At 44.1% G+C, this 19,213-nt stretch overlaps 1 protein-coding gene across 4 annotated transcripts in view; it reads left to right on the forward strand.

Annotated features, from left to right (window-relative positions):
* The first annotated feature begins 9,701 nt into the window (after nucleotides 1-9,701).
* The window catches only part of RASIP1 (Ras interacting protein 1), a 764,894-nt gene continuing 755,382 nt past the window's right edge, over nucleotides 9,702-19,213 (forward strand). For all 4 annotated transcript variants that reach the window (XM_069742476.1, XM_069742477.1, XM_069742479.1 and 1 more), the window contains exon 1: nucleotides 9,702-10,077. The gene's annotated coding sequence lies outside the window, so the exon portion shown is untranslated. The remainder of the gene's footprint in view (nucleotides 10,078-19,213) is intronic.

Below are 19,213 nucleotides of genomic sequence, written 5' to 3' on the forward strand. Positions count from 1 at the left end.
GTGCTGATACTGGGTCATGAGGTTATTCCTCTTCAGATACTCCAGTATAGCATCCCTTAGAATTCCCTCCAGGGTTTTACCCACAGTAGACGTTAAGCTTACTGGCCTATAATTTCCGAGTTCAGGTTTTGTCCCCTTTTTGAATATTACCCACATTTGCTATACGCCAGTCCTGTGGTACAGACCCTGTTATTATGGAGTCTTTAAAGATTTAAAATAATGGTCTATCAATGACTGTACTTAATTCCTGCAGTACTCGGGGGTGTATCCCATCCGGGCCCGGAGATTTGTCAATTTTAGTGATTTTTAGACGCTGATGTACTTCCTGCTGGGTTAAGCAGGTGACATTTAATGGGGAATTTTTATCACTAGTCATTTTGTCCGCCATGGGATTTTCTTGTGTAAATACTGATGAAAAAAAGTCATTTAGCATATTGGCTTTTTCCTCATCCTCATCCACCATTTCACCCAGACTATTTTTAAGGGGGCCAACACTATCATTTTTTTTAGTTTCTTACTATTTATGTAGTTAAAGAATATTTTGGGATTATTTTTACTTTATCTGGCAATGAGTCTCTCTGTCTCAATCTTTGCTGCCTTTATTTGCTTTTTACAGAATTTATTTAATTTTTTGTATTTATTTAATGCCTCCTCACTACCTACTTCCTTTAATTCTCTAAATACTTTCTTTTTGTCACTTATTGCGCCCCTTACAGCTCTATTTAGCCATATTGGTTTCCTCGTATTTCTAGTATGTTTATTCCCATACGGTATACACTGTGCACAGGTCCTATGCAGGATGCTAATAAACGTCTCCCATTTTCTTTGTGTATTTTTATGTCTCACGATATCGTCCCAGTTAAATGCACCAAGATCCTCTCTCATCCGTTGGAAATTTGCCCTCCTGAAATTTAGTGTCCTTGTAACCCCTCTATTACACATCTTTTTAAAGGATACATGAAAACTTATTATTTTGTGATCACTATTCCCTAAGTGACCCCCAACCCTTATATTTGATATGTGGTCTGGCCTGTTGGTTAACATTAGGTCTCGCAGTGCCCCCCTTCTTGTTGGTTCATGAACCAGTTGTGAAAGGTAATTGTCTCTCATAGTTGTCCAAAACCGATTACCTTTGCTGGAACTGCAGGTTTCTGTTCCCCAATCTATTTCAGGGTAGTTGAAGTCCCCCATAATAATGACTTCTCCTTGAGTCGCAGCTTCATCTATTTGCTTTACGAGGATATTCTCCATTGCTTCCATTTTTTTTGGAGATTTATAACAAACCCCTATCAGTAATTTATTATTTTTCCCCCTCCCCTTATCTCCACCCACAGGGATTCTACATTTTCATTAAATTCACCTATATTATCACGCAGAATGGGTTTTAAGGACGATTTTACATATAGACACACCCCATCCCCTCACTTATCTGTATGGTCATTTCTGAACAGGCTATAGCCCTGAAAGTTAACAGCCCAGTCTTGGCTCTCATCCAGCCATGTTTCAGATATCCCCACCATGTCATAATTATGCTCCAACAACATAAGTTCTAATTCGTCCATTTTGTTGGTGAGGCTTCTGGCATTAGTATACATGCACTTGATGTTCCTCTCTGTAACTCTATTCTTTCTTAAATTATTAACTGTTCTAAACCCAGCCCCCATGCCACAGCCACCCCCATCTTCCTTATTTGTGCCCAGGTCTCTATCTGCACTATTTTCCCCTCCTATAAAATGAATACCCTCTCCCCCAATCCCTAGTTTAAGGTTGAAGGAAGACTTTAAGCCCATCTAGTTCAACCCATAGCCTAACCTAACATGCCCTAACATTTATTTAATTTTCTGTATTTATTTAATGCCTCCTCACTACCTACTTCCTTTAATTCTCTAAATGCTTTCTTTTTGTCACTTTTTGCACCCCTTACAGCTCTATTTAGCCATATTGGTTTCCTCCTATTTCTAGTATGTTTATTCCCATACGGTATATACTGTGCACAGGTCCTATCCAGGATGCTAATAAATGTCTCCCATTTTCTTTGTGTATTTTTGTGTCTCAGGATATCGTCCCAGTTAATTGCACTAAGATCATCTCTCATCCGTTGGAAATTTGCCTTCCTGAAGTTTGGTGTCCTTGTAACCCCTCTACTACACATCTTATTAAAGGATACATGAAAACTTATTATTTTGTGATCACTATTCCCCAAGTGACCCCAACCCATATATTTGATATGCGGACTGCCTTGTTGGTTAATATTAGGTCTAGCAGTGCCCCCCTTCTTGTTGGGTTCTGAACCAATTGTGAAAGGTAACTGTCTCTCATAGTTGTCAAAAACCGATTACCTTTGCTTGAACTGCAGGTTTCTGCTCCCCAATCTATTTCAGGGTAGTTGAAGTTCCCCATAATAATGACTTCTCCTTGAGTCGCAGCTTCATCTATTTGCTTTACGAGGATATTCTCCATTGCTTCCATTATTTTTGGAGATTTATAACAAACCCCTATCAGTAATTTATTATTTTTCCCCCTCCCCTTATCTCCACCCACAGGGATTCTACATTTTCATTAAATTCACCTATATTATCACGCAGAATGGGTTTTAAGGACGATTTTACATATAATAATAATAATAATTTTTATTTATATAGCGCCAACATATTCCGCAGCGCTTTACAAATTATAGAGGGGACTTGTACATACAATAGACATTACAGCATAACAGAAATACAGTTCAAAACAGATACCAAGAGGAGTGAGGGCCCTGCTCGTAAGCTTACAAACTATGAGGAAAAGGGGAGACACGAGAGGTGGATGGTAACAATTGCTATAGTTATTCGGACCAGCCATAGTGTAAGGCTTGGGTGTTCATGTAAAGCTGCATGAACCAGTTAATTAATTTTTTTTTTTTTTTAATATAGGCCACACAGGGATCGTTAGGTTAATGCATTGAGGCGGTAGGCCAGTCTGAACAAATGAGTTTTTAGGGCACGCTTAAAACTGTGGGGATTGGGGATTAATCGTATTATCCTAGGTAGTGCTATAGACACACCCCATCCCCTCACTTATCTGTATGGTCATTTCTGAACAGGCTATAGCCCTGAAAGTTAACAGCCCAGTCTTGGCTCTCATCCAGCCATGTTTCAGATATCCCCACCATGTCATAATTATGCTCCAACAACATTAGTTCTAATTCGTCCATTTTGTTGGCGAGGCTTCTGGCATTAGTATACATGCACTTGATGTTCCTCTCTGTACCTCTATTCTTTCTTAAATTATTAACTGTTCTAACTCCACCCCCCATGCCACCGCCACCCCCAACTTTCTTATTTGTGCCCAGGTCTCTATCTGCACTATCTTCCCCTCCTATAAATTGAATACCCTCCCCCCAATCCCTAGTTTAAACACTCCTCCAACCTTCTAACCATTTTCTCCCCCAGCTCAGCTGCACCTTCCCCATTGAGGTGCAGCCCGTCCCTAGCGTAGAGCCTGTAGCCAACTGAGAAGTCGGCCCAGTTCTGCAGGAACCCAAACCCCTCCTTCCTACACCAATTCTTGCCTCTCTGGCGTGGCACGTGGTACCGGCAGTATTTTGGAAAATACCACGTTGGAGGTCCTTGCTTTCAGCTTGCAGCCTAATTACCTGAAATCATCTTTAAGGACCTTCCACATACCTCTAACTTTGTCATTTGTGCCAATGTGCACCATGACCGCTGGGTCCTCACCAGCCCCTCCCAGTAATCTGTCCACCCGATCAGCGATGTGTCGAACCCGAGCGCCAGGTAGGCAGCACACCGTTCGACGATCCCTATCTTAGTGACAGATTGCCCTATCTGTTCCCCTGATAATTGAGTCCCCCACTACCAGCACCTGTCTGGCCTGCCCTGCTCTCCTATTTCCCTACTTACTGGAGCAGTCACTCCTCCAGCTTTCAGAGGACATGCCTGGCTGCAGCAGTGCTACTCCTGTACTGGCACCCCCATCTGCCAACTTAGCAAACTTATTGGGGTGTTCCAGATCAGGACTAGCCTCCCTGGCACTCTTCCCTCTACCCCGCTTTCTAACTGTCACCCAGCTTGCTACTTCACCGTCCTGCAGCTCCATCCCACCATCCCCCCCTCATCTATGCCATTGAGCGTTTGCTCAGTGAGCAGAAGACTCCTCTCCATATTGTCTATGGATCTTAGTGTTGCCAGCTGTACATTTAGATTCAGAATCTGGGTTTCCAAATGCACAACGTGCTCACATCTCGCACAGCATTATGCACCCTCAACCGGCTGATCAAGGACTGCATACATGTGGCAAGATGTGCACTGGATGGCATTAACAATAGTGGAGCACATTTCCTAATGGGAATTGCACTAGACAGAAAAGTTTAATAAAAAAAAATAAATAAATAAATACAAAGTATTAATGAAAAACAGACAGCAATTCCTCCCTTGGAAACTCCCTGAATCCAAAGTCACTGAATCACATGTCACACTTACCGCCGTTCACACTTACGCTCTGGTCACACTCAGCTCGCTCACACTCGCTATGCTGAAGATTTATAGATTTTTTTGTTTTCTCTAGTTCCCTTCAACAGCAATCCACCTTGCTGTTCAAATGCACTTCCAAAAAGTGCATTTAAAAGCCCTTGACAAGTCTTGACTTTGTGCTATCCCATAACGCCTTCAAATTTATTGACAAGTGGTACCTGCAAAAAACAGGTACCGCGATGGGCACGCCAGTTGCATGCGTTTTTGCAAATCCTTTTTTAGCTGCCTTTGAAGAAAAATATATCACTTCCATACATAATCCATATTTAAAATTCATACGGACTTATTTGCGGTTTGCAGATGATATTTTAATCATTTGGGATGGCACAAAGCAAGACTTTGATCTTTTTGTTACCAGTCTGAATGAGACCAATGTTGAGAACATGCAGTTTACTTCTTGTTTTGGAAAAAATTCTTTAGAATTTTTAGATGTGAAAATTGAAATTCATAATGGCCAAATGAACACAAAGGTGTTTAGGAAACCTTCGGCTACAAACAACTTATTGCATTATTACAGTGCTCATCCACCCCACACAAAAAATAGTATTCCTTATAGCCAAATGGTCAGGCCTAGGAAAATTACCAATAATGATGACATTTATAGGGAACAAGTTGTAGACCTAAAAACTCGTTTTATCAATAGGGGATATCCTGTCGCAATATTAGAAGAAGCAGAAAATCGAGCAGATTGTCGGAGTAGGAACTTCTTATAAAAAATAAACAAAAACATCAAGTATCTAAAACAAAAAATCTTAAAAAATGTACATTTAGCTTTATTCATAGTGCAATGGACAAGCAGATATATGCGACAATTAGAAAAAATTGGCACATTCTGCAAAGCGATAGAAATTTAGCAAAAATCACTACATTAAATCCCCAGTTTGCCTACAAACGTACAAAAAATTTAGGAGATTTATTAGTCCATAACCGACTTCTCCCTGCCCGTAATAATTGGCTAAAAAAAGATTTGCCAGTAGGAAATTTCTAATGTGGCCATTGTAGATTTTGCCATTTCCATTATATGGATAATCCCATAAGAATAGGAGGTATTAACCACAGAATTCGGGATTTTATTTCATGCAAAACCAGATTTGTAATTTGTTATTTTGTGCCCTTGCAATTATTTTTACATCGGTAAAACGATCCGACCCCTTGTAACAAGATTTCACGAACACTATAATTCGATAGCGTCAGGTAAAGGGTCCGTGCGTTTGATAAAGCATATGCATGAGAAGCATAAGGGAAACCCTGAACTGATGCATTTTGCTGGCCTTGAAACTGTTAAATTTCCTCCCCAGGGAGGTAATCACGATAAGCTGCTTCTGAGAGAGGAAGCAAAATGGATAATAAAGGCCGGAGCCCAAAGACCGATTGGTCTAAATGACAAATTAGATATGGCAGTATTTTTGTAGTGTTCTCGATATATGCAGTTATCGGATTCGTAAGTGATTTAATTTGCTAAATTGTATTGTAATTTGTGTTTTTGCTAAATGTAACAATCGTGTTAGTAATTGAGGTGAAGTCTGTTCCCTTTAAAAGGAAGTGACTTAGGTTTTAGCTCACATGGACCTGTGGAAGAACTAATTGTGCGAAACGGCTGTCGTCCAGCTCATTCTACCCGCACCCTCGTCGTCTCCGCTTGTCTTTTATGAAAAGTCTGTACATGGATTAAAGACAGATTATAGATATTCACTTCGCAACCTGGGTAAGTGGCGCATTCTTCCACTTTCTTGTGCAAAGTTTTAATCCAGTTATTAGTTTTAGGCCTAGGAGCAGTTTCTGCATGTCAGCAGAGTAGCCCGCCTGTGAAACAAACTATACCGCCTGCGTATCTAAATTTTTACTGCATCTAACCCAGTAAATCCTTTTGGGCCTAGTACCACAGTTTGGCCACTCAGTTCTGCTTGGTTTTCCTCCATCGGTTGTTGTGCCAACAACTACAGATACAGAGTTGCCAATTCGATAAGCACTAAAATGAGTGGCAAAAGGCCTGCTGATGATGGAAAGGGGAATAGGCGTGTAGGAAAGGGAAAAAAAGGTTGTGTCCATGGGGTAGGTGGTAAAGCAACAGTAACATCTGCAGAAGAAAGACCATCTTCCAGCCAAAGTAAGATGTCTACTTCTTTTCGTGGACAATGTGATATGATCCCTTTCTTACGACCATCGCTACAAGCATTGCCAAAAATTCCAGATGAGGCACAAAAACAGCAGGTGCTTGAACGGATATCAAGTGCTCATTCAAGTGGGCTCTCCTCCATGTCAACTTCAACATCACAACTACTCCAGTCCTCAGAGTTGTCACCCCAATCGCACTTGCTTCCTCACAGCTCCCAAGTCTCCAGCTGCCTGTCTGAGCATGGGGTAACACACATTGTTGAGTCTGTAGAGCTGTTTACGCATATTATAGCCTGGGAATCAGAGGTCTGCTCCAGAGCTTCTGTGACTCCAGACGAGGAAATGATCTGCACTGATGCCCAGAGTCTTTGTGAGTCGGATCCAGGCCCAGATGAAGAAGGTTCTGCGCGTAATGTAGACCCTCGTTCCCAAACTGTAACTCCTGTTGGTGGAGACAATGAGGAAGATGATGATGAGACTGAGATACCTGATTGGAACGAAAACTTGACTTTTTGGTCGGGGCAGGAAGAGGTTGGCTCTGAGGACGACGGGTGTGAGAACACACAGGATGATGAGGAGGTTGTAGACCCACTTACTGTCAGTTTCTGTACATTTTAAGCACACCTAAGAGACTGGGTTAATACTCTCTACAGACCTATTCAGACCACAGCCATACACATATTGGAACATGGTCATTGCCATGCTATGGCCTTTACCTGAGCTCTGTAGCACTGCCTGTCACCTGAGTAATACACTCCACAGACCTCGTCTCTCTCAAATCCATGCAAACGTTACATTCGTGGTTGGGTAGTTTCCAGAAGGCCTACATAGGCTTGTGCAGATTGGTCTATGGCACTTCTGTGTCTTTCCCTTGAGGAGGCTGTTTCCAAGTAAAATGAGGCTTGTATATGCTCCTGACATGGGTTTCAGGCCTGACAGTCTGAGCACAGTACAGGCCCTTGCTTGCATACACTGAATTCAGAATTTAATTCTTATGCTTTTGGTGTCTGGTAGAATCCAATTTACTGACATTGGTCATACAGATCCCAAAACTCTTGCATTCTATACACCTTACAGCGGCTTCACCTACTATGACAGTGACTCCATTGGGATCCGGTGGCAAAAATGAACTGTCGAGCTAACAAAACTCAGGTTTCATGGCACCTGCTGGCCCTCTGAAAACGTCAAGCGAGGGTCGCATAATAATATGGCTGTGGACATGGTGGTGGTGGGCTAAGGCCAAAATTCAAATGGGCATGTTTGAACTGGCATTGTCTAGGGATGGGGAATATATATTCCACCAACTTGCTAACTATTTGGAATGAGGGAGGGACCTCCCAAATGTAGGAGTGAGAGCTCTTCCAAATGTATGACACAGGGCCATGTGAGGGCCATGTGAGGGCCCTTCCCAAACTCAGATTTCATGGCACCTTCTGGCCCTCTGAAAATTTGAAGCAAGCGCCGCATAGTGACATGGCAGTGGACATGGTGGTGGTGGCGAGCGAAGCCCAAATTCAAATGTTTTAACTGGCTTTGTAAGAGAATGGGGAATATGTATTCCACTGTCTAGCTAACAATTTGGAATGAGGGTGGAACCTCCCAAATGTAGGAGTGACATCTCTCGCAAATGTTAAAGGAAAAATGAAAGCCAAAATGCTCCATGTGAACATATGCTAAAGCGGAGGTATCATTTATTTTATTTATTTTTTTATTTTGCATTATATACATGTAATTATGAAAGAAAAAATGCTTCTTCGCATTTTTCTCTTTTCAAAAATTTAGGTATGGTAGGTATTTTTATAAATCCATAAAATCGTCGCAATAGTCTGACAACATTATTCCCAGACACCGTATGTGAGTCAGAAAGGCATGCAGACATCTTCTCCATGCTGTTGCCATTTAGTTTAAGCTCTTTCCCATCCATTTCAGCTTTTTTCTCATGCTTCCAGACCTGTGTGTTGGGTCCAGCAGAAAAATATTCGGCTTTCTAATTGACTTGCATTGGATTCGTTATTCGGATATTAGAAATAATTTGTGCCAAATTTTCCCGAATCCGCATATTTCACTACTCACTCATCACTAATAAATATATTTATTTTTTGGATTAATATATATTTTTTGTTTTTTTATTTTGAGATTTTTTTTTAAATATTTTTGTCTTTTTATTTTTACTTTTTTACCTTGTCCCTGGATGGAACATTAACTTTACCAGCCCTGATTGCTTGTCTAGTACTCTATTGTGCTTTTGCATTGCAGGGCATTAGTTTAGTGCACCGCAGAGAGTAGGGAGGAGGCGTGCCAGCTCCTGCTCTGAGGCAGGAACTTACAGGCCACCATACCTGGTGACCCTACCGCCATCGTTTGACCTGGGATCACCATGGAGATGATCGGCAAAATGTGATCGCAGTCACGTGATGCTGATCGGAGCAGAGCGGGAGCTCCCTCCCTAGTATTGACAGTGGTATCAGAGGGGTTAAACGCCTGCAATCAGCACTAGTACCGGTCATGGAAGTTGCCCCAGTGTGTCAGCTCTCATATAGCGCTGACACTCACTTTTGATTGTGAAAGCATTCAGAGTGAGCCCGCGAACCTCACGCCATACGTGTTGGAATTTTTAAGTATTTTTTCCAGTATGTATAATTATTTTTTGTATGTTATTTCTTGAATTTGTATATCAATAAAATTGTTATATGTTTTTTACAAAATCTTTAGTGTCTATGCTCCCCTTTTTCACTAGTGTAGTACTCACGCCATACGTGTACGGCGGCTGGCCGGAACACACCTCCCACAGCGCCGTATATGTATGGTGGATCTACTGAAGGGGAAAATGATGAGAAAGGATTGGACGGTTATCTAAGACAATATTCCATTTGATTTTATATCTATACACAGCAGCGTGCCTTTTACCTTGTTCTTTCCTTGTCCTCCTGCCTAATTAGGTTTTGTGAGATGTGAATTCTATTCTTCTTATTTGAGTCCAGGAAGAGAGGGAGGGCTTGGATTGTTAAAACAAAGGAAACTGGACTTCAGACAGACAGCCTTTCCAGGGTTGGGACCAAAGGAAAGAGTAACTTCTGTTAAAACAGCCACAGGAACCGAAGGGACTAGAATTCAACTTTGAGAGAGGACATTACAAAGATATTGTTTAGACTTTTAATTTTATACTGCAATTTAGTTGTATTATTTTCTATAGATTTTTTGTCTTTGTGTAAGTTTTTTTGTAGTCTTTTTTTAGATTTGTACTTAAAATGAATACTTAAATAGATTTGTATGACACATTTAGTTTAGAAAACAGGAATTTTTATAAATCTAAGCCTTGCAATCAGGAAGCAAGAGTGGGAAGAACAAGCTTTACTGAAGTGATATTCTGAATTGAAGAGGGAAGAACTGCAGCAACGCAGTTTGAACACTATACTTCTTACAACATATCCTGGTAAATATATTTTGCATTGCCATAATTTTGTATTTTCATCATTGTTCTGTATTTCATATTTGTATCCTTGTACATTCATCATAGGTGGGATTTCTCTAAAATTCATAGTCACTTCATCTTTCCCTTTTATCTAAAGGTACAGATGCAATATAGCCACTGACTTGTTTTAAGTGCGTCAATTGTTCAGCTGTCTGGCTGCATGATGGTTTTTAGAGTTTAATGTCAGTATTCAGTGGTTTGCAGAGAGAAATAACATTATTTAATAATACGTAGCTCTAAAATAGTGAACGCTATGGTGTTTTCTTCTATGTTTGTTAATCAGGTGCCATGTTAAAATGTTACGTGATATCTTTCAACAGTATCTGTCAGGCAATGGAGGGAGTTGCAGTTTATGAACTTTTTTCTACAGGATATACATTTGAATTTACACTTTGTATTTTCTGCCATCTTGTTTCTGAAGCTACATCCTCAGTACAAATTCTATATATTTAGATAATATATTTCATTTACTTTTGACAGTAGATGTTCGTTTTTCCCTGAAGTCAATTAGGTTTTTATCTGTGTACTATATATTGAGATGTGCATTGTACCAACTATTACACTGTTGGAGCACCCTGATTATACAAATGCACAACACATGACTGGTTTCAGGAGTAGCACAGTGGAAGCAGTGACAGTTTTACAGATTGAACATGTCACACTTTCATGTGCATTCAGGAATATAGAATACAGTGGCGTGGGAATGTTTGGGCATCCCTGGTCAAAATTACTGTTATTGTGAAAAGTTAAGCAAGTTGAACATGAAATAATCTCCAAAAGGCCTAAAGTTAAAGTGGGGAAAAAAGTGTTTAGTCGGCCACCAATTGTGCAAGTTCTCCCACTAAAAAAGGTGAGAGAGGCCTGTAATTGACATCATAGGTAGACCACAACTATGAGAGTCAAAATGAAAAAACAAATACAGAAAATCACCTTGTCTAATTTGGCAAGATTTATTTTGCAAATTATGGTGGAAAATAAGTATTTGATTGCAACAAGGTGGCACGGGGTGGTAGTCCCAGCTTAGTCAACTAAGCCACAGTCAGTAGACACCCCGGCACCTAGCACAGAGATAGACCAGATGGACACAATCCTCAGTCACAACTTGCAGTCCAACAGGGAATGAAATTTAATAACAGAGATGAAATGAAGTACAACACTGGCTTCCTGCCCTTTCCCTAGCAATGTCCTTGACCGTACCCACAGCAGCCACGGCGGTCGCTAGAAGCAGTAGTCCATACGCCGGAATCTGGAAGCCTGAAGTCCCTTCGGCGAGGCCCTTATCAAGTCCTGGGACCTGTGTTGCGGTCCTTAAGTCCCAGGCAACAGATTATATTCTGTCCTGGGGTCTGGCAATGCCCTTGTTACTGCCCTTCAGTCTGGGGCAACAGGTTCTATCGGCTCCTGGGGTCTGGCTATGCCCTGGCTGCTACTGAACCTCTTCACAGCAGCAGCTTCCTGCTGCCTTTTTCTGGCTGCTAGTCCAGCCTACATTTTAACTCTCAACTGTCACTAACTTAGTGCAAAACACAGACACTTAAAGGGGAACTCCCCACATTGCACAATATAAACACAGTGCCAGGCAATACATTGGTAGTGCATGGTAATTGTAACATATTTACATAAAGTGCACGGGGGGGGGGGGGGGGGCACACAGGAAGGAGATAGGGAGCACCGAGGTCCTCTACTACCTCCTTACACCCCTCCCTCCTGTAATCATGGCTGTCCCGGCCAGGACAACCTCCACATAATGAGCAGCAACGTATACATGAAATTTTGTGTAACAACTTCCAAGTGACGTTAGCATAAGAGTTCCAGTCTCTCTCCCTCTATGTATGAGTCCACGTGACCCTGGTCTCATTGTTCCTGAGACCATCAGGACTCAAAAGAAACACAGTCCTTAAAACTTATAGTCTATGGTAACAAAAAAATTGTTTTGCAGTCCATAAATCACATGTCTTCCACAGTAGCCTGACGGCCCTTTAGCACGGGTGGGCCCTATTCAGGCCTGGTAGTTTCCCCCTCCCTCTTTTCAGGGGACCACGGGCCCCTAAATGGTGGTGGGCTGCGTTTTAAAAGTGGGCTAGTCCAAGGGTAAAATGGGGCACTGTCCAGGGTCACACAGTTCAGTTCTGTAGCAGCCGCATCCAAAGTACACCATAGTTAAACCCTGTGGGGATTTGGTCCCACGATCCAACAAGGGGAGCACCAACAGGTGCAAACAAACTGGGAGGAGGGGAAAAACAATGAAACATGGCCATCATCTTGTGGCCACGTCAGACGCCATAGTCCTTTGGCACCGTTCCTTGCCCCTTCAGAGATGCACAACAGTCCCTGATTTTTTTTTTCTGGGTGCAACCGGCACCAAATTAAATCAAAGGTGGCCTCTCTAATCCACACATGGCCGCTGGTTTGTGTAATGGGCTGCATTCAGACCCTATATGACTATATAGATGTTGGTTGAGAACCTGCTGCAGGAGGAGTAGTCCCCACTGCTCCTCCGGCTCTGCACTCACCCCAGCAGTGGTCCCGCTGTCCCCAGAGCTTCCGACTCTGCTGATACATTGGCGGCCGCCTCGCTGCTCTGAGGCGCCGCTCTCTCCAGGACATTTGTAGCAACTGCAGCCGTGGCAACTGGCTGTTCCACATGCTGAGCCTCTCGCGGTGGATTTTCTTCCCACCCAGAGGCCAGTCTCACAGCCACTGTGTAGGGCCCCCGGGGTCCTTGTTCTTTGATGAAGGCCACATGGTCCCCCTCCTGGAGAGGACCACGGAACATGAGGGAGCCAGCATTAACATATACTTTAGCTCCAATCTCCAGCTCCTGCAGAAATCCATAGCCCCTGCTCTGGTTAAGATACCGGACCACACCGTTGCTCATCTGGCCTGCTGCAGATCCTCCACCGTGGTGCTGTAACCCTTGGATGATACAGCGCTCCCTCCAACTCTTCTCCTATATCACTCAGTGGATCCTGTGAGCTTCTGCAGCTGAGGCTCTCCCACACTCTGGCCGCTGGTGTCGACCGGAACAGGTGCGGCAAGTGAGGATGCAGGGGCCATCGCTAACAGGGATGACATTGGAATAGGAAGCCGGGACACCTCTGTTGATGATAGCGGGGCCACAGGGGGTAAAGGGGCAGAAAATAAATAGCGGGACAGCCGGGTGGGGACTCCATACACACTGCTGCATGCAGTGGCAGTCCCCTGGCACAGCCGCCGATGCTGGTGATTGTGACCACCATGATCCCCCTCAAAGCTGCCTCCTGGGTCTTCCGGTTTCCCCCAGTTTCCAGCCCGGGCATCACCAACTCATTGTACTCCTCGCCTGCATTGGTCTCCACCAGTGACTGGTGTGTCCGCTGGAGGAAGGGCCACTCCTCCAGGTCCTCCGAACTACCAGGCTTCGAAGCTTATGCCATCTCCACCCAGGCCTTGGACCTCCTCCAGTCCTGGGAGCTAATGCCTCTGCGAAACGACATGCTAATTCTCTCCATGTCAGCAGGCAATGACGTCCCTCTCACAAATATGCTGTCTGGTTTCTTTGGGTTCCACCTATTTGTGGATGGGACCACACTTGGCTGTTCCACCTGTTTCCTTGGGTTCTGCTGCACAGATGGGAACTCTGTCCTCACCTGCACCCATTTTGGGCTGACCTTTTTCCCAGGGCGGCACCACCTTCGCCAAATCCTCTCTCTGACACCCATGAAAGGCGGCAACTTCTACCATTTTCGCGCCAACAGCTGCCTCCTCTTCGGTAGCGGTCGGCACCATTTTCAAATCAACAACATCCGCCATCCTCATCTCTTTTACTGTGATCAACTTCAAAAAGTCTCTGTCAGCCGCCATCTGCAATGCTATCGTGGCGGGCAACAAAACACAAGTCCCAAGTTCAAAATCACAAATCTCAGGCACTTCTTCAGTTACTCTCAGGGTTGTAGAGTTGCGGGGGTCCATCCTGCTGACTATGCCAAGTGTAACAAGGTGACACGGGGTCATAGTCCAACCTGAGTCAACTAAGCCACAGTCAGTAGACAACCCGGCACCTTGCACAGAGATAGACTGGATGGACACAATCCTCAGACACAACTTGCAGTCCAACAGGGAATGAAATTTAATAACAGAGATGAAATGAAGTACAACACTGGCTTCCTGCCCTTTCCCTAGCATTGCCCTCGGCCATATCCACAACAGCCACGGTGGCCGGTAGAAGCAGTAGTCCATACACTGGAATCTGGACGCTTAAAGTCCCTTCAGCGAGGCCATCTCCAAGTCCTGGGACCCGTGTTGAGGTCCTTAAGTCCTGGGCAAGAGATTATATCTCGTCCTGGGGTCTGCCATTGCCCTGGCTGCTGCTGCATCTCTGCCCAGGGCAAACGTGCCTGGGCTACTACAGAAGCAGCAGCTTCCTGCTTCCTTTTTCTGGCTGCTAATCCAGCCCACATTTTAACTCTCAATTGTCCCTAACTTAGTGCAATACATAGACACTTAAAGTGAAACTCCTCACATTACACAATATAAACACAGTGCCAGGCAATACATTGGTAGTACATGGTAATTGTAACATATTTACATAAAGTGCACGGGGGTCACACAGGAAGCAGAAAGGGAGCACCGAGGTCCTCCGCTACCTCCTTAAATGGTCACCTAAAAACATTCAAGATTTCTGGCTCTCACAGACCTATAACTTCTGCATTAAGAGGCTCCTCTGTCCTCCACTCATTACCTGTAGTAATGGCACCTGTTTGAACTTGATATCAGTATAAAAGACACCTATCCAGAACCTCAAACAGTCACACTCCAAACTCCACTATGGTGAAGACCAAAGAGCTATCAAAGGACACCAGAAACATAATTGTATCCCTGCATCAGGCTGGGAAGGCTGAATCTGCAATAGGCAAGCAGCTTAGTGTGATGAAATCAACTGTGGAAGCAATAATAATAAAATGGAAGACATACAAGACTACTGATAATCTCCCTTGATCTGGGGTTCCACACAAGGTCTCACCCCATGGAGTCAGAATGATCACAAGAGCGGTGAGCAAAAATCCGAGAACCACATGGGGGGACCTAGTGAATGACCTGCATAGAGCTGGGACCACCGTAACAAAGGCTACCATCAGCAATACACTACTCCGCCAGGGACTCAGATCCTGCACTGCCACACGTGTCCCCCTGCTTAATCCAGTACATGTCTGGGCCCATCTGAAGTTTGCTAGAAAGCATTTGGATTATTCAGAAGAGTATTGGGAGAATGTCCTATGATCTGATGAAACCAAAGTAGAGCTATTTGGTAGAAACAAAACTTGTCTGTTTGGAGGAGACAGAATGCTGAGTTGCATCCAAAGAACATCATAACTACTGTGAAGAATGGGGGTGGCAACATCATGCTTTGGGGCTGTCTCACTGCAAAGGGACCAGGATGACTGATCCATGTACATAAAAGAATCAATGGGAACCATGTATTGTGAGATTTTGGGTGCAAACCTCCTTCCATCAGCAAAGGCATTGAAGATGAAACGTGGATGGGTCTTTCAGCATGATAATGATCCCAAGCATACAGCCAGGGCAATGAAGGAGTGACTTCATAAGAAGCATATGAAGGTCCTGGAGTGGCCTAGCCAGTCTCCAGATCTCAACCCCATAGAAAACCTTTGTAGGGTGTTGAAAGTATTTGTTGCCCAGTGACAGGCCCAAAACATCACTGCTCTAGAGGAGATCTGCATGGCGGAATGGGCCAACATACCACCAACAGTATGTGCCAACCTTGTGAAAACTTACAGAAAAGTTTGATTTCTGTCATGTCCAACAAACGATATATAACAACATATCGAGATGAACTTTTGTTAATGACCAAATACTTATTTTGTACCATAATGTGCAAAATAAATCTTGCCAAATCATACAAGGTGATTTTCTGGATTTGTTTTCTCATTTTGACTCTCATAGTTGTAGTCTACCTATGATGTCAATTACAGGCCTCTTTCGTCTTGTTTAAGTGGGAGAACTTGTATAATTGGTGGCTGACTAGATACTTTTTTTCCCCACTGTAAAGATAACACATTTAGAATATATATATATATATATATATATATATATATATATATATTATTATTATTAGAAAAGGAACAGCATAACACTTCCACTTATCTCTGGGTGCAGAGCCTTCAGGCAACCCGTCCACCGGTTATCCAAAGTCCATAGATTCAAAGAAGAAGAAGGCAGCACTCCATTTTTTCTTTATCAAGTGTGCAAGATTTAATCAGACCCACATGTCTGCACGACGTTTCGGCTCTGAATGAGCCTTTCTCAAGCTTGAGAAAGGCTCATGCAGAGCCGAAACTTTGTACAGACATGTGGGTCTGATTAAATCTTGCACACTTGATAAAGAAAAAATGGAGTGCTGCCTTCTTCTTCTTTGAATATATATATACTTATATATATACACTGCTCAAAAAATAAAGGGTACACTTAAACAACAGAATATAACTCCAAGTGAATCAAACTTCTGTGAAATCAAACTGTCCACTTAGAAACAACACTTTTTGACCATCAATTTCTGTGAAATCAAACTGTCCACTTAGAAAAAACACAGTTTGACCATCAATTTCACATGCTGTTGTGCAAGTGAAATAGACAACAGATGGAAATTATAGGCAATTTTCAAGACACACTCAATAAATGAGTGGTTCTGCAGGTGGAGACCTCAGACGACATCTCAGTACCAATGCTTTCTGATGTTTTGGGCACTGTTGAATGTAGGTTGTGCTTTCACACTCGTGGTAGCATGAGACGGACTCTACAACCCACACAAGTGGCTCATGTAGTGCAGCTCATCCAGGATGGCACATCAATGCGAGCTGTGGCAAGAAGGTTTGCTGTATCTGTCAGCGTAATGTCCAGAGGTTGGAGGCGCTACCAGGAGACAGGCCAGTACACCAGGAGACATGGAGGGGGCCATAGGAAGGCAACAACCCAGCAGCAGATCCGCTACCTCAGCCTTTGTGCAAGGAGGAACAGGAGGAGCACTGCCAGAGCCCTGCAAAATGACTTCCTGCAGGCCACAAATGTGCATGTGTCTGCACAACTGGTTAGAAACCGACTCCATGAGGATGGTCTGAGTGCCCGACGTCCACAGATGGGGGTTGTGCTCACAGCCCAACATCGTGCAGGACTCTTGGCATTTGCCACAGATCACCAGGATTGGCAAATTCGCCACTGGCGCCCTGTGCTCTTCACAGATGAAAGCAGGTTCAGACTGAGCAGATGTGACAGAGCGATCTGCTGTCTGTAACATCCTTCAGCATGACCGATGGTAGTGGGTCAATAATGGTGTGGGGTGGCATTTCTTTGGAGGGCCGCACAGTGCAGGAGTGAACCTAGCCTCTCTGCTGCCTGAGGCGAACTGCAAAATGGCACCCCCCATCATAAAATCAGCACAAATACGAGTAATCTGATTTACTCTTTACTAGCCTAACCTGATGCACATGTAAAATACGGGATTTGGATGTTTCACCCCCAGCAGTTCGCCCCTACCAGTTAGCCCCTGGGTACATTTCATCCCCGCACATTTCGCCCCCAGCAGTTCGCCCCTGGGTACATTTCACCCCCGCACATTTCGTCCCCAGCAATTGGACCCCAGGATGTTTCGCCCCCGCACATTTCGCCCCCAGCAGTTCTCCCATTTCGCCTCGGCTGTTCGCCCCGGATGTTTCGTCCCCGGCAGTTCGCCCCAGATGTTTCACCCCCGGGAGTTCGCCCCAGATGGTTCGCCCTCGGCAGTTCGCCCCCAGCAGTTCACCCCCAAATGTTTGTACCCTTGTAGTTCGTGAATTCCCATTCATCATCACTGTTTGGCCCCCCGCAGTTTACCCCCAACAGTTCGCCCCCGGAATGTTTCGTCCCCGAATGTTTCTCCTACAGCATTTTGTCCCTGGATGTGTCGCCATCTGATGTTTTGCCCCTAACATTTTGAGCCCAGATGTTTCACCTGCAACTTTTGGTGTCAACATGCAGGGAACAAAACATCTAAGGCTTAACATACCTGGGGGTAAAATATACAGGACCCCAATTGCTGGGGATTCCTGTGGCTGCCTTTTCAGCAGCTCACCCAGTGTCTCTTCTGGCTGACCTTAAAGGAGTGTTATCACTCTAGAACAAAAAAAACCTGACATACTTACCCTGTTGCAGCTGCCGCTCCTTGGGTCAGAGGTTCCCCGTGATGTCTTCTTCTGCTTCTCGCTGTCTTTTCATCTTGCCTAAATGACTGATCCATGAAGCATGATGAATGCCACAGCAGTGAGGCCGAATGTCTCTAGGCAGGTCACTGACATGACGTCACTCCTACTCCATTCATCAGTCAATCTAGGGGGCAGGATGCCTCTCCTGTCACCAAGACACTGCTGCACATGCACAGTGCCACGATGAGATCAGGCAGCAGAAGAGGAAGCTGGGATGAAGGAGAGGACTCGTGGTCGCCTCCAGATCCAGCATGGCGATCGCCAGCCCACACAGCCAGGAGAAGATCAGCCAAAGATAGCAGAAGACCTCTAGGTAAGTACCAGGAGGGGAAGATCGGCAGCATGCTTACCACAACATGATTGCTGAAAGCATGCTGCCTTATTTTGCTGTTTTGCATGAGAAAACCCCTTTAATGCAGGCTATGTATGGAAGCAGGGAGATTGTTGACTGACTACAGGGTTAATCCCACCAACCATCTCTGCAGAACTGATATATTGGTTTTGCTGAACTAAAGTGGTGGTTAACCAGCTTCTGCAGAGCCTCTTTATCAGGTCTTCAGAAGGGGTTTTTGGGATTAGCCCTCACAGAACACTCTGTCAATATATCAAAGAATGGAGCAGCAGATAAAAGTGGTATTCTCACTTCAGGATCCCTTTTTCTATTGATGCCCATTCCTCAGATTAGGCCAAGAATAGGGTCCAGTTGTATTCTGCATTGAACCAGCTGTTTATCAGCAACTTTCAGCACCAATGACAATGACAAGTGACTGGAAACTGCAGTTATAGCTCTCCATTATTTCAGTGAGATCCAGGGAACATGTGGTCTTTCAGTATCAAATGGCCCTTTGGTGACAACCATTAAA

Source organism: Ranitomeya imitator, chromosome 10 (genome assembly GCF_032444005.1).
Source record: "Ranitomeya imitator isolate aRanImi1 chromosome 10, aRanImi1.pri, whole genome shotgun sequence".
Taxonomy (NCBI): Eukaryota; Metazoa; Chordata; class Amphibia; order Anura; family Dendrobatidae; genus Ranitomeya; species Ranitomeya imitator.